The sequence below is a fragment of the Schistocerca nitens genome, chromosome 3 (assembly GCF_023898315.1).
Source record: "Schistocerca nitens isolate TAMUIC-IGC-003100 chromosome 3, iqSchNite1.1, whole genome shotgun sequence".
NCBI classification, from domain to species: Eukaryota; Metazoa; Arthropoda; class Insecta; order Orthoptera; family Acrididae; genus Schistocerca; species Schistocerca nitens.
Window position 1 is genome coordinate 59,049,908 of NC_064616.1, and position 15,092 is coordinate 59,064,999.

Consider the following 15,092-nt stretch of genomic DNA (forward strand, 5'->3'; position numbering starts at 1 on the left):
CCATTGGATACAGTAAACCTGCAGTATTGCATCGGAAACTACTACTGGACTCCAACGAAAAATTCCAACCGCAGACCGTGTGAAGCGTTTCTCTCGTGGACAGAAGTCTGCTTGGAGACTGTGGTATTCGACCCACGATGTAATTTCTGTGTTTCATTGTCACTGTGAAGCTACAAGGGATACAATAAATCTGCAGTGGTGCATAGCAAAAACCTACTGGACTCCAAGGAGAGACCCCAAGCACAGACTATTTGAAGCGTTAATCCCTTCGCAGAAGTCAGCATGGTGCATGCGGTATTCAATCCCGTTACAATTTTTGTGTTTCATCGTCAATGTGAAGCTTCAAGGAATACAGTAAACCTGCAATTGTCGAACGGAAACTACCACTAGACTCCCAGGTAAGGCTCCTTTCACAGACCGTTGAAACGTATCTCCCCTGGACCGAAGTCGGCATGCCGCCGGGATTGAATACAACACTCAGCATGATGACTTCCGTCCGGGGGAGAAACGCTTCATACGGACCGGGCTTGGAATCATTCCTTGGAGTCCAGTAGTAGTTTCCGATGCACCACTGCAGGTTTACTGTATCGCTGGGAGCTTCACATTCACGATGAAACAGGGAAATTGCATCGGGATTGAATACAAAAGGCACCAAGCCGACTTTGGTGCAGGGGAGAAACGCTTCAAACGGCCTGTGCTATGATCCTTTCCTGTGAGTCCAGTAATATCTTCCGACGGACCACTGCAGGCGTACTGTAACCCTTGGACGTTCACATTGAAGATGATACACAGAAATTGTATCGGGATTTAATATCACAGGCACCATGCTGACTTATGTCCAACGTAGATACACTTCAAACGGTCTGTGCTTGGAAAATGCATTGGGATTGAATACCAAAGGCACAATGCCGGGTTCTGTCAAGAGAGAAACGCTTCAAACGGTCTGTGCTTTGAGCCTTTCCTGGGAGTCCAGTAGTTGTTTCCGCTGCATCACTGCAGGTTTACTGTATCCCTTGGAGCTTCACATTGACTAAGAAACACAGAAATTGCATCGCGATTGATTACAACAGGCACCATGCCGACTTTGGTTCAGGTGAGAAACGCTTCAAACGATCTGTGCTTGGAGCCTTTCTTGGGAGTCTAGTGGTAGTTTCCGTTACACCACTGCAGGTTTACTGTGTCAATTGGAGCTTCACATTGACGATGAAACACAGAAATTGCATTGGGTTTGAATACAACAGGCACCATGCCAAATTCTGTCAAAGGAGAAACGCTTCAAATGGTCTGTGCTTGGATAATTTCCTGTGAGTCCTGTAATAACTTCCTATGGAACACAGCAAGTTAACTGTAACCCTTGGAGCTTCACACCGACGCACAAACACAAAAATTACATCGGGATTGAATACCTCAGGCACCGTGTTGACTTCTGACAAGGGAGAATCGCTTCAAACGGTCTGTGATTGGACCCTTTCCTGTGAATCCAAGTATAATTTCCGATGGACTAGTGTTACCTTTGGTACTTCAAATTGACGATGAAACACAGAAATTACATCGCGATTGAATACCACAGTAACCATGCAGACTTCGGTAAGGAACAGAAACGCTTCACACGGTCTGTGCTTTTAATCTTTACTTGGAGTCCATTAGTAGTATCCGATGCACCACTGCACGCATATTGTATACCTTGGAGTTTCACATTGACGATGAAACACAGAAATTGCATCGGGATTGAATACCACAGGTACCATGCCAACTTCTGGCAAGGGAGAAACGCTTCAAACGTAATGTGCTTGGAGCCTTTTCTGGGAGTACACAAGTAGTTTCAGCTGTACCACTGGAGGTTTACTGTATCCCTTGGACCTTCACATTGACGATGAAACACAGTAATTGCATCGCGATTGATTACAATAGGCATCATGCCGGCTTCGGTCCAGGGGAGAAACGCCTCAAACGGTCTGTGCTTGTAGCCTTTCCTGGGAGTCTAGTGGTAGTATCCGCTACACCACTGCAGAGTTACTGTATCACTTGGAGCTTCATATTGACGATGAAGCACAGAAACTGCACTGGGACTGAATACAACATGCAACATGCCGAATTCTGTGTAGGGGAGAAACACTTCAAACGGTCTGTGGTTGGAGCCATTCCTGGGAGTCCAGTAGTTGTTTCCGCTCCACCACTGCAAGTTTACTGTATCCCTTGGACCTTGACATTGACGGTGAAACACGGAAATAGCATCTTGATTGAATACCACAGGCACCATTCCGAGTTCTGTCAAGGGAGAAACGCTTCAAACGGTATCCTGTGAATCCAGGTATAATTTCCGATGAATCAGTCAGCCTTTACTGCATCCCTTTGACCTTCGCATTGACGATGAGACACAGAAATTGTGTCTCATCATTGTGTTACAACGACAATGTGAAGGACCAAGGGACCATCGGAAGTTATTACAGGACACACAGGAAAGGATCCAAGCACACTCTGTTTGAAGCGTTACTCCCCTCGGCAGAGGTCGGCATGGTGCCTGTGGTATTCAATCACGATGCTATTTATGTGTTTTATCGGCAATGCGAAGGTCCAAGGGTTAAAGAAAACCTGCAGTGTTCAATCGGTAGTTATAACTGGACTCACAGGAAAGGATCCAAGAACAGGCCGTTTGAAGCGTTTCTCCCTTGGCAGATCTCGGCATGGTGCCTTTTGTATTCTATCCCGATGCATTGTCCAAGCACAGACGGTTTGAAGCGTTTCTCCCTTGATAGAACTCGACATGGTGCCTTTTGTATTCAATCCCGATTAATCTTCCAAGCACAGACCTTTTGAAGCGTTTCTACACTGGACATAAGTCAGCATGGTGCCTGTGATATTAAATCCAGATGCAATTTCTGTGTTTCATCGTCAGTGTGAAGCTCCAAGGGATACAGTAAAACTGTAGGAAAAAAAACTGGACTCCCAATAATGTTTCTAAACACAAATGGTTTGAAGCGTTAGTCCCTTGGACAGAAGTCGGCCTGTGACTTTGGTATTCAATCCCGATGCAATTTCTGTGTTTCATCGTCAATATGAAGCTCCAAGTGATACAGTAAAACTGCAGTGGTGCATCGGAAACTGTTACTGGACTCGAAGGAACGATTCCATGCCCAGACCGTGTGAAGCGTTTCCCCCCTGGACAGAAATAAGCATGGTAACAGTGGTATTCAATCCCGATGCAATTTCTGTGGTTCTTCATCAATGTGAAGTTCCAAGGGTTACAGTAAACCTACAGTGGTGCAACGGAATGAACCACTGGGCTCCCAATAATGGTTAGAAACACAGACAGTTTGAAGCGTTAGTCCCTTGGACGCAAGTCGGCATGGTGCGTTTAATGTTCAATCCCGATGTAATTTCTTTGTTTCATCGTCAATGTGAAGCTCCAAGTGATACAGTAAACTAGCAGTGGTGCATCGGAAACTACTACTGGACTCCAAGGAAAGATTCCAATCACAGATAGTTTGAAGCGAGACTCGTAAGACACAAGTCAGCGTCGTGTCTATGATATTCAATCCTGATGCATTTTCTGTGTTTCATGGTTAATGTGCAGCTAGAAGGGATACAGTAAACCTGCTGTGATGCAGTGTAAAGTACTACTGGACTCCCAGGAAAGGCTTTATGCACAGACCGTTTGAAGCGTTTCTCCAGTGGACAAAAGTTGGCTTGGTGCCGTTTGTATTGAATCCCGATGAAATTTCTGTGTTTCATCATCAATGTCAAGCTCCAATGGATACAGTAAACCTGCAGTGGCGCATAGGAAACTAATACTGGCCTCCAAGGAAAGATTCCAAGCACAGACCGTTTGAAGCGGTAATCCCTTGACAGACGTCAGCATGGTGCCTGTGGTATTCAATCCCGATGAAATTTCTGTGTTTCATCGTCAATGTGAAGATCCAAGGGATACAGTAAGCTTGCAGAGTTGCATCGGAAACTACTGCTGGACACATAGGAAGGATTCCAAGCCCAGACCGAGTGAAGCGTTTCTCCCCTGGACAGAAGTCAGCATGGTGACTGTGGTATTCAATCCCGAAGCAATTTGTGAGGTTCTTCATGAATGTGAAGTTACAAGGGTTATAGTAAACCTGTAGCTGTGCATCGGAAACTACTACTGGACTCCAAGGAAAGATTCCAAGCCCTGACCGTGTGAAGCGTTTCTCCCCTGGACAGAAGTTGACATGCTGATTGTGGTATTCAATACGAAGGCAATTTTTGTGTTTCATCGACAATGTGAAGGTCCAAATAATACAGAAAACCTGCTGTGGTATAGCATAAACTACAACTATAATACCAGGAAAGGCTCCAAGCACAAATCTTTTGAAGTTTTTCTCCCCTGGAGAGAAGTCGGCATGGTGCCTTTGGTATTAAATCCCGATGCAATTTCTGTGTTTCATCGTCCATGTGAATCCGCAAGGCATACAGTGAACCTGCAGTGGTCCATTGGAAATTATTACTGTACTCACATAAATGGATCCAAGCACAAACCGTTTGAAGCGTTTCTCCCTTGACAGAACTCGGCATAGTGCCTGCCGTATTCAATCCCGATACAATTTCTGTTTGTCAAAGTCAATGTGAAGCTCTAAGAATTACAGTAACCCTGCAGTGGTGCAGCGGAAACTACGAGTGGTCTCCCAGGGAAGGCTCCAAGCACAGAACGTTTGAAGCGTTTCTGCTTTGTACAGAAGTCCGCATGGGGCCTGTTGTATTCCATCCCGATCCAATTTCTGTGTTTCATCGCCAATCTGATGCTCCAAGGGATATAGTAAACCTGCAGTGGTATAGCGGAAACAACTACTGGAATCCCAGGAAAGGCTCCGACCGTTTGAAGCGTTTCTCCCCTGGACAGATGTCCGCATGGTGCCTGTTGTATTCAATCTCGAAGCATTTTCTTTGTTCCATCATCAAATTGAAGCTCCAAGAGACACAGTAAACTTGCAGTGGTGCATCGGAAACTACTACTGGACTCCAAGGAAAGATTCCAAGCGCAGACCGAGGGAAGCGTTTTTCCCCTGGGCAGAAGTCAGCTTGGTGTCTGTGATATTCAATCCCGATGTAATTTCTGTGGTTAATCATCCATATGAAGTTCCAACGGTTACAGTAAAACTGTCATTGTGAATCGGAAACAACTACTGGACTCCCATTAATGTTTCCAAAGAAAAACGGTCTGAAGCGTTAGTCCTTTGGACGGAAGTTGGCATGGTGCCTTTAGTATTCAATCCCGGTGCAATTTCTGTGTTCATACTCAATGTGACGCTCCATGAGATACTGTAAACCTGCAGAGGTGAATCAGAAACTACTACTGGACTCCATGGAAAGATTCCAAGCCCAGACCATGTGAAGCGTTTCTCCCCTGGACAGAAGTTGACATGCTGATTGTGGTATTCAATCCAAAGGCAATTTCTGTGTTTCATCCTCAATGTGAAGGTCCAAGAGATACAGTAATCCTGCAGTGGTATAGCGGAAAATAGTACTATAATCTCAGGAAAGGCTCCAAGCACAGATCTTTTAAAGCATTTCTCCCCTGGAGAGATGTCGGCATGGTGGCTTTGGTATTGAATCCCGATGCAATTTCTGTGTTTCATCGTCCATGTGAAGGTGCAAGGCACACAGTAAATCTGCAGTGGTCCGTCGGAAATTATTACAGGACACACAGGAAAGGATCAAATCACAGTGCATTTGAAGCGTTTCTCGTTTGAAAGAACTCGGGATGGTGACTGTTGTACTCCATCCCGATGCAATATTTGTGTTTTATCGGTAATGTGAAGGTCCAAGGGTTACAGTGAACCTTCAGTGGTACATCGGAAACTACTACTGTACTCGTAGGAAACGTTCCAAGCACAGACCTTTTCAAGCGTTACTCCTTTGGTCAGGAATCGGCATGGTGCCTGTTGTATTCAATCCCGATGCAATTTCTGTGTTTCATCGTCAATGTGAAGGTACAAGGGATACAGTTAACCTGCAGTGGATTAGCGGAAACTACTACTGCAATCCCAGGGAAGGCTCCAACCTCAGACCGTTTGAAGCTTTTCTCCCCTGGACAGAAGACTTCATGGTGCCTGTTGTATTCAGTCCCGATGCAATTTATTTGTTTCATCTTCACATTGAAGCTACAAGCAATACAGTAAACTTGCAGTGGTGCATCGGAAACTCCTACCGGATTCCAAGGAAAGATTTCAATCATAGGCTTTGTAAAGCGTTCGCCCCCTGACAAAAGTCAGCATGGTGAATGTGGTATTCAATCCCGATTCAATTTCTGAGGTTCATTATCAGTGTGAAGGTGAAAGGGTTACAGTGAACCTGTAGGTGTGCATCGGAAACAACTACTGGACTCCCAATAATGTTTCCAAACACAAACGGTTTGAAGCGTTACTCCCTTGGACAGAAGTGGGCATGGTGGCTTTCCTACACAATCCCGATGCAATTTTTTGTGTTTCATCGTCAATGTGAAGCTCCACGAGATACAGTAAACCTGCAGTAGTCCATCGGAAATTATTACTGTCCTCACATAAAAGGATCCATTCACAGACCGTTTGAAGCGTTTCTCCCTTGACAGAAGTCGGCATAGTGCCTGTTGTTTTCAATCCCGATGAAATACATGTTTGTCAACGTCAATGTGAAGCTCCAAGGTTTTCAGTATACCTGCAGTGGTGCAGCGGAAACTACTAGTTGACTCCCACGCAAAGGCTCCAATCACAGACAGTTTGAAGGGTTCTCTCCTCTGCACAGATGTCGGCATGGGGACTGTTGTATTCCATCCCGATCCAATTTCTATGTTTCATCGTTAATGTGAAGCTCCAATGAATACAGTAAACCTGCAGTGCTGAGCGGAAACTACCACTAGACTACCAGGAAAGTCTCTAAGCACAAACCATTTGAACAGTTTCTCACCTGGACTGAAGTCAGCATGGTGCCTGTTGTATTCAGTCTCGATGCATTGTCTTTGTTTCATCATCACATTGAAGCTCCAAGAGATACAGTAAACTTGCAGTGGTGCATCGGAAACTACTACTGGATTGCAGGGAGAGATTCAAAGCACAGACCGTTTGAAGCGTTTCTCCCTTGACTGAAATCAGCATGCTGACTGTGGCATTCAATCCCGATGCAATTTCTGTGTTTCATCGTCGATGTGAAGCCGCAAGGGATACATGAAAACAGCAGTGGTACAGCTGAAACTACTGCTGGACTCCAAGGAAAGGCTAGAAGAACAGTCCGTGTGAAGCGTTTGTCCCCTGGACAGAAGTCGGCATGGTGCCTGTCGTACTCAATCCCGATGCAATCTCTGTGTTTCATCGTCATTGGGAGGGTCCAAGGCATACAGTAACTCTGCAGTGGTCCGTTGGAAAATTTTATAGGACACACAGGAAAGGATCCAAGCACAGACAATTTGAAGCGTTTCTCCATTGACAGAACTCGGCATGGAGCCTGTAGTACTCAGTCCCGATGCAATTTCTGTGTTTCATCGTCAATGTAAAGCTCCAAGGGCTCCAGAGAACCTACAGTGATCCATTGGAAGTTATTACTGGATCACAGGAAAGGATCCAAGCACTGACCGTTTGAAGCGTTTCTCCCTAGACAAAACTCGGCATAGTGCCTGTTGTATTCAATCCCGATGCAATTTCTGTGTTTCATCATCATTTTTGAGCTCCAAGGGATACAGTAAACCTGCAGTGGTGCATCGTAAAATACTACTGGACTCCAAGGAAAGCTTCCAAGCCCAGACCGTGTGAAGCGTTACTCCACTCGGCAGAAGTCGGCATGGTGCCTGTGGTAATCAATCCCGATGCAACTTTTATATTTCATCGTCAATGTGAAGCTCCAAGGGTTACAGTAAACCTGCAGTGGTGGAGCGGAAACTAGTACTAGACTCCCAGGAAAGGCTCCAAGCACATACCGTTTGAAGCGTTTCTCCCTTGACAGAAGTCGGCATGGTGCCTGTTGTATTCCATCCCGATGCAATCTCTGTGTTTCATCGTCATTGTGAGGGTCGAAGGGATACAGTAAATCTGCAGTGGTCCGTCGGAAATTATTATAGGACTCACAGGAAAGGATCCAAGCACAGACACTTTGAAGCGTTTCTCCATTGACAGATTAGATTTTGTTAGATTAGATTAGATTTACTTTCATTCCAATTGATCCGTAGTGAGGAGGTCCTCCAGGATGTGGAACATGTCAGAAAAACAACAATACATGATAAATATTTACAACTTAAACTAATAAGCTAATGTACCATTCCACAGGTCCCAAGTGGAATGATCGTCATTTTTTAATGAACACTAAGAGTCATTTTACAAGTACTAATGCACTGAATTTAAAATAAAAAAGTTTTTTATTTATTTATAAGGTAATAAACGTGTAATACAACTCCTGTAATACTTATTTACAACGAACACATTACTGCACTGAAATGGTGCAGAAGTTATGTTGTACTTATATACAAATCTGTTGGTTTTACTAAGAAATTCATCAATGGAGTAGAAGGAGTTGGCCACCAATAAATCCTTTAGGCTTCTCTTAAACTGAATTTCATTGGTTGTTAAGTTTTTTATGGCTGCTGGCAAGTTATTGAAAATGTGTGTTCCTGAATAATGCACACCTTTTTGTACAAGACTAAGTGACTTTAAATCCTTGGGAAGATTATTCTTATTTCTAGTATTGATTCCATGAATTGAGCTGTTGGTTTGAAAAAGTGATATATTTTTAATGACAAATTTCATTAAGGAATAAATATATTGGGAAGCAGTAGTTAGTATCCCTAGTTCCCTAAACAGGCTTCTGAAGGATGTTCTTGAGTTCACACCACATATAACTCTTACAGAACTCGGCATGGTGCCTGTAGTATTCAATCCCGATGCAATTTCTGTGTTTCATCGTCAATGTGACGGTCCAAGGGTTACAGTAAACCTTCGGTGGTCGGTCAGAAATTATATCTGGACTAACAGGAAAGGATTCAGGCACAGACCATTTGAAGCGTATCTCCCCTGGACCGAGGTTGGCATGGTGACTGTTGTAATAAATCGCGATGCAATTTATGTGTTTAATCATCTATATGAAGCTCCAAGCGATACAGTAAACCTGCAGTGGTACAGCGGAAACTACTACTGGACTCCCATGAAAGGCTCCAAGTACAGACCGTGGAATCGTTTCTCCCGTGTACAGAAGTCCGCACGGTGACTGTGGTATTCAATCCCGATGCAATTTCTGTGTTTCATCGTCAATTTGAAGGTCCAAGGGCTACAGTAAACCTTCAGTGTTACAGTGGAAATTATAAGTGGACTCACAGAAAAGGCTCCAAGCACAGACCGTTTGAAACATTTCTCCCCTGGACATAAGTCAGCATGGTGCCTGTGATATTAAATCCCGATGTAATTTCTGTGTTTAATCGTCAATGTGGAGGTCCAAGGGATACAGTATACCAGCAGTGCTCCATCGGAATTTATTACTGGACTCCCTGGAAAGGATACAAGCATAAAACATTTTACGGGTTCCTCCCTTGGGCAGAAGTCGGCATGGTGTTTGTTTTATTCAATCCCGATGCAATTTCTGTGTTTCATCGTAAATTTGAAGGTCTAAGGGGTACACGAAACCTGTAGTGGGGCATCGGCAACTACTAGAGGACTCCCAGGAAAAGCTCCATGCACTGACCATTTGAAGCGTTACTACCCTTGTTAGGAGTCGGCATGGTGTTTGTTGTACTCAATCCCGATGCAGTTTCTGTGTTTCATCGCCTATGTGAAGGTCTAAGGGGTAAACGAAACCTGTAGTGGTGCATCGGAAACGACTAGAGGACTCCCAGGAAAGGTTCTAAGCACAGACGTTTGTAATGGTTCTCCCCTTTTCGGAAGTCGGCATGGTGAATGTTGTATTCAATTCCGATGCAATTTCTGTGTTTCATCGTCATAGGGATATCCAAGGGTTACAGTAAAGGTGCATTGGTGCAAATTAAACTACTACTGGACTCCCAGGAAAGGTTCAAACACTGACCGTTTGAAGCGTTATTCCTCTGGACTGAAGTGTGCATCGTGGTTGTTGTATTTATACTCGATGAAAGTTTTGTGTTTCATCGTCAATGTGAAGGTAAAAGTACTACAGTAAAGCTGCAGTAGTGCATCACACACTGCAACTGGACTCCCAAGATAGGTTCCAAATTCAGACCGTTTGAGGCATTACACCCCTGGACAGAGGTCGTCATGGTGCCTCTTTGTATTCAAATCCTATGCAATTTCTGTGTTTTATCGTCAATGTAAAGGTCCTAGTGTTACAGTAAACGTGCGGTGGTGCATCAGTAACAACTCGTGGACTTTAAAAGGGGTACAATAGCAGACCATTTGAAGCGTTATTCCCATAAGAGAATACCGCGTCTGGGCATCCTCATTTAGGATTTTTGTGATTTCCCCAAACCGCTGCAGGCAAATGCCAGGATGGTTCCTTTGAGAGGACACGGCCAACTTCCTTCCCCATTGTTCCGTAATCCGATGAGACCTATGACCTCCCAGTCTGGTCTCCTTCCCCAAAATATCCAACCAACCTGAACAGAAGTCGGTACGGTGCCTTCTGTATTCAATTGGGGTGCCATTTGTGTGTCTCATCGTCAATGTATAGGTCCAAGAGTGACAGAAAACCAGCAGTGGTGCTTAGGGAACTACTGGACTCTCAGGGAATGTTCCAAGTGCAGACCTTTTGAAGCGGTAGTCCTCTGAACAGAAGTCGGCATGGTGCCTGTTGTATTCAATCTCGAAGCAATGCCTGTGCCTCATCGTAAATGTGAAGGTCCAAGGGTTACAATAACACTGTAGTGATGGTTCGGAAACTGCTTCTGGACTCCCAGCAAAGGGTCCCATCACAGACCGTTTGAAGCGTTACTCGGTTGTTACAGAGGGCTGCATGATGCCTGTTGTATTAAATCCAGATGCAATTTCTGTGTTCCATCGTCAATGTGAATATCCAGTGGTTACATAAACCTGCAGTGGTGCATCGGAAACTCTTACTGGACACCCAGGAAAGCTTCCAAGCACAGAGCGTTTGAATCGATACTCCTCTTGTGTTAGAAGTCGGCATGTTGCCTGTTATATTCAATCCCGATACACTTTTTGTTTTTCATCGTCGATGTGATGGTCCAAGGGTTAGAGAAAACCTGCAGTGTTGCATCGGAAACTACTACTGGACTCCAACCCACCTGCGGGGGTAAGAATAGGCCCGTGGTATTCCTGCCGGCCGTAAGAGGCGACTAAAAGGAGTCTCCAAAGTATCGGACGTATTGTGATGGCCCCTAAAGGGTTTGACCATTAGATTTCAACATTTTCCGTTAGTGCGTAACATTTGGGGAGGGACGCCTTACGTGGTGCATTGTATATCCATCTTGCCCTAAGATCTGGCACACCCGATATTGTCACATCAGCTGCAGTGTGTTCCGGATGGCATACATTCCCTCGATTGTGCACTTCCATCTTTGCCCTCGTGATATACATGGATATTCGACACCCGGCATCCAGCACGGTAGCCAGTCCATTGTGTTGGGGTCATCATATACCCTCTTGGTGGTAGCCCTCCGTCTACACCGGGATCGCACTGCTGATGCCTGAGCTGCTACCTACCCACGTATGCGGACGAGTAGATGCCTATCCCTCTGGGGCATCAGGACTCCCAGCAAAGGTCATCCTGCCAGGTGGTCTTTGCTGTGGCTGGGTAACGCCCGTGGGGAGAGCCCCCGGTCAGAGTGGGTGGCATCAGGGCGGATGACCTGCAATGATGCGTGGTACACCATCTCTCGCTGGTGGGCCACCACCAGCAGTCTCTAAGCGATCGAGGTCTAACCCCAATGGCAAGAAATATGATCCGAGATCATTTCCCTCCCTGGCCACTCCATGGGAGGAACGTATGGCTAAAGACGACAGTGCAGATTATTCACCGCAGTATGTTGTCTGTACGCGAGATGATGGTGAATGATTTATGTTGACAAAGCCTGAGTTTTTTTGTGGAGCATATAGAGGACAAGTTCGGGGAGGTGAAGGGCTTGTCCAAAATGCGCTCTGGTTCAGTTCTTATCAAAACAGCATCCTCTGCCCAGTCACGGAGGTTGCTCGCTTGTGACGTGTTGTGGGATGTTTCAGTTACCATCACGCCCCATAAGAGTCTAAACATGGTCCAAGGTATTATATTCCACAGGGATCATCTTCTGCAGTCAGACGATTAACTATGCGCCAACCTAGAACGACTAGGTGTTCACTTCATCCGGCACGTCCATCGGGGTCCGAGGGATAATCACGTAGCCACCGGTGCCTTCAACTTAGCCTTTGAGGGTGATGTCTTACCCCAAAAGGTCAAGGTGATGGTTCACCGCTGTGATGTGAAGCCATAAATCCCTCCTCCGATCCGGTGTTTTAAATGCTGGAAGTTTGTGCATATGTCATCCCGATGTACTTCCGGCATCACCTGTCGAGATTGTGGACGTCCTTCGCATCCCAATACTCCATGTGCCCCGCCTCCCATCTGTGTTATCTGCGGAGAACACCATTCCCCCTGCTCGCCGAACTGCCGGGTATTCCAGAAAGAACGGAAGATCATGGGATATAAGACCCTGGACCGCCTGACCTATGCTGAGGACAAGCATAAATATGAGAGGCTACATCCTGTGCCAATGACGTCAACATATGCCGCTGCTGCAACAACGGTTCTCCCATATCCTGTGTAGTCACATACGGTTGGGTCTATGATCCGTCAGAATTCACTGGCCCCCTTGATAATGGGGTGCACTTCACTCCCTGTTGCTCCTGCTCCATCTACTTCAGGAACAACCCCCCCCCCGCCATCCATCGGGGACATCAGTTCCTAATTCCCAGTCAGAGAAGTGTAAGAATTCTTCGGCTCCTCTCGTCAGGAAGGGGTCCCTTGGGGACTTCCCTTCGCAAGATCAGACTATCGGAAAGGGGACACCCGCAAGTGGCTGACACAACCACTGGTCGCTGGTCGTAGGGCCTCACGGTCATCGTCCATCCCTGAGACTGACCCAGTGAAGCCTTCCCAGCCTGAACCACCGAAGGCACAGGGCGAGAAGCAGAAAAAGAAAAGGTTCCCAAGAATCCCGACATTGCGGTGCCACCCATCCCCCCACTTCCTACAAGCTCAGCGTCTGAGGATGAGGTCGAGATTCTGGCGTCTGCTGAAGACCTGGATCTCGCTTGACCCTCGAAAGCAATGGATGTCACTCACGTGGCTACTGAACTGGTGGCAGCAAGTGACCCAGCTGCATAATGTGCCTCCCCAGTCCCTTCACGCGTTTCTCAGCCATGGACAGTGTCATCCTCCAGTGGAACTGCAGCGGTTTCTTCCACCATCTTGCTTAGCTCCGACAACTTCTCAGCCTTCAACCTTTCTTCTCCATTGCTCTATAAGAAACTTGGTTTCCAGCGATGCGAACCCCTGCCCTCCGTGGCTATCAGGGTTATTATAAGAACCGGGCAGCTTATGAAAGGGTATCTGGTGGCGTCTCCATCTATGTCCTTCACTCTCTTCACAGCGAGTCTGTCGCTCCACAAACACCTTTAGAGGCTCTCGCTGTTCGGGTGTGGACGCCACAGGCTGTTACTGTCTGCAGTCTCTATCTTCCACCGGATGGTGATGTCCCACAGCCTGTCCTGGCGGCGCTGATAGCCCAATTGCCGCCACGTTTTGTGTTACTGGGCGACTTCAACGCCCATAACCCTGTGTGGGGTGGGTCAGTGGCAACAGGTCAAGGCGCCCCTGTTGAGCATGTATTGGCGCAGCTCGATCTTTCGATTTTAAATGATGGTGCCTTCACACATTTCAGTGTGGTGCATGGCACGTACTCAGCCATAGACCTCTCGATCGGCAGCGCTAGTCTCTTACCGTATGTCCAATGGAATGTGTGTTAGTGACCACTTTCTGATCTTTCTGTCACTGCCACAGCGTCACTCTTCTGGGCACCCTTGCAGATGGGCTATGAATAAGGCTGAGTTGGAATTGTTCTCCTCCATCGCCACTATTAAGCCTCTTTCTAATGACGCCATTAATGCGGTGGTTCACTCGGTCACCACCGGCATCGTTACTGTCGCAGAATCTGCCATTCCCCGTTGTTCTGGGTCCCCTCGGTGGAGGACTGTGCCTTGGTGGTCGCCTGCGATCGCCGAGGCGATTAAAGATCGCAGGACGGCGCTCCAGCGTCACAAGCGGCATCCCTCATTTGAAAACCTCATCGCCTTTAAACGGCTCCGGGCACGGTCATGCCGCATCATTTGCCAACACAAGCAGGAGTGCTGGGAACGGTATGTCTCCACCGTAGGCCTCCATATCTCTCCATCGCAGGTTTGGGCCAAGATTAGGCGCCTCCATGGCTATCGGACCCCTGTCAGCATCACTGCGCTCTCTCTGAATGGAGCAGTTTGTACTGACTCCGACATAATTGCAAACCACTTAGCAGACCATTTTGCTCTCAGTTCCGCTTCTGTGAATTACCCACTGGCCTTCTGTTCCATTAAAGAGTGGTTGGAACATCAGAGCCTTTCATTTCACACCCGCCATCCTGAATCCTACAATGTTCCATTCAGTGAGTGGGAATTCCACAGTGCCCTAGCCGCTTGCCCTGATACAGCTCCCACTGTATGATGCTGAAACACCTTGCAGTGGACTGCCAGCGATGCCTCCTCGACATTTACAACCGTATCTGGGTCGAGGGTGAGTTTCCGTCGCAGTGGCAGGAAAGCATTGTTATCCTCATTTTGAAACCTGGCAAGAACCCATTGGAGGTGGACAGCTACCGCCACATGAGCCTCACCAACGTTCTTTGCAAGTTGCTCGAACGCATGGTGAGCCGGCGGTTGGGTACTCGAGTCTCAGGACCTTCTGGGTCCATCTCAGGGTGGGTTCCGTAAAGGCAGCTCTGCTGCCAACAATCTGGTGAGCCTGCAGTCAGCCATCCGTATGGCCTTTGCCCTCCGTCAGCACCTCATCGCTGTCTTTTTTGACATGCATAAGGCATACAATACGACATAATGCCATGACATCCTCTCTACGCTTCATGGTTTGGGTCTCCTGGGTCCGCTGCCGATTTTCCAACG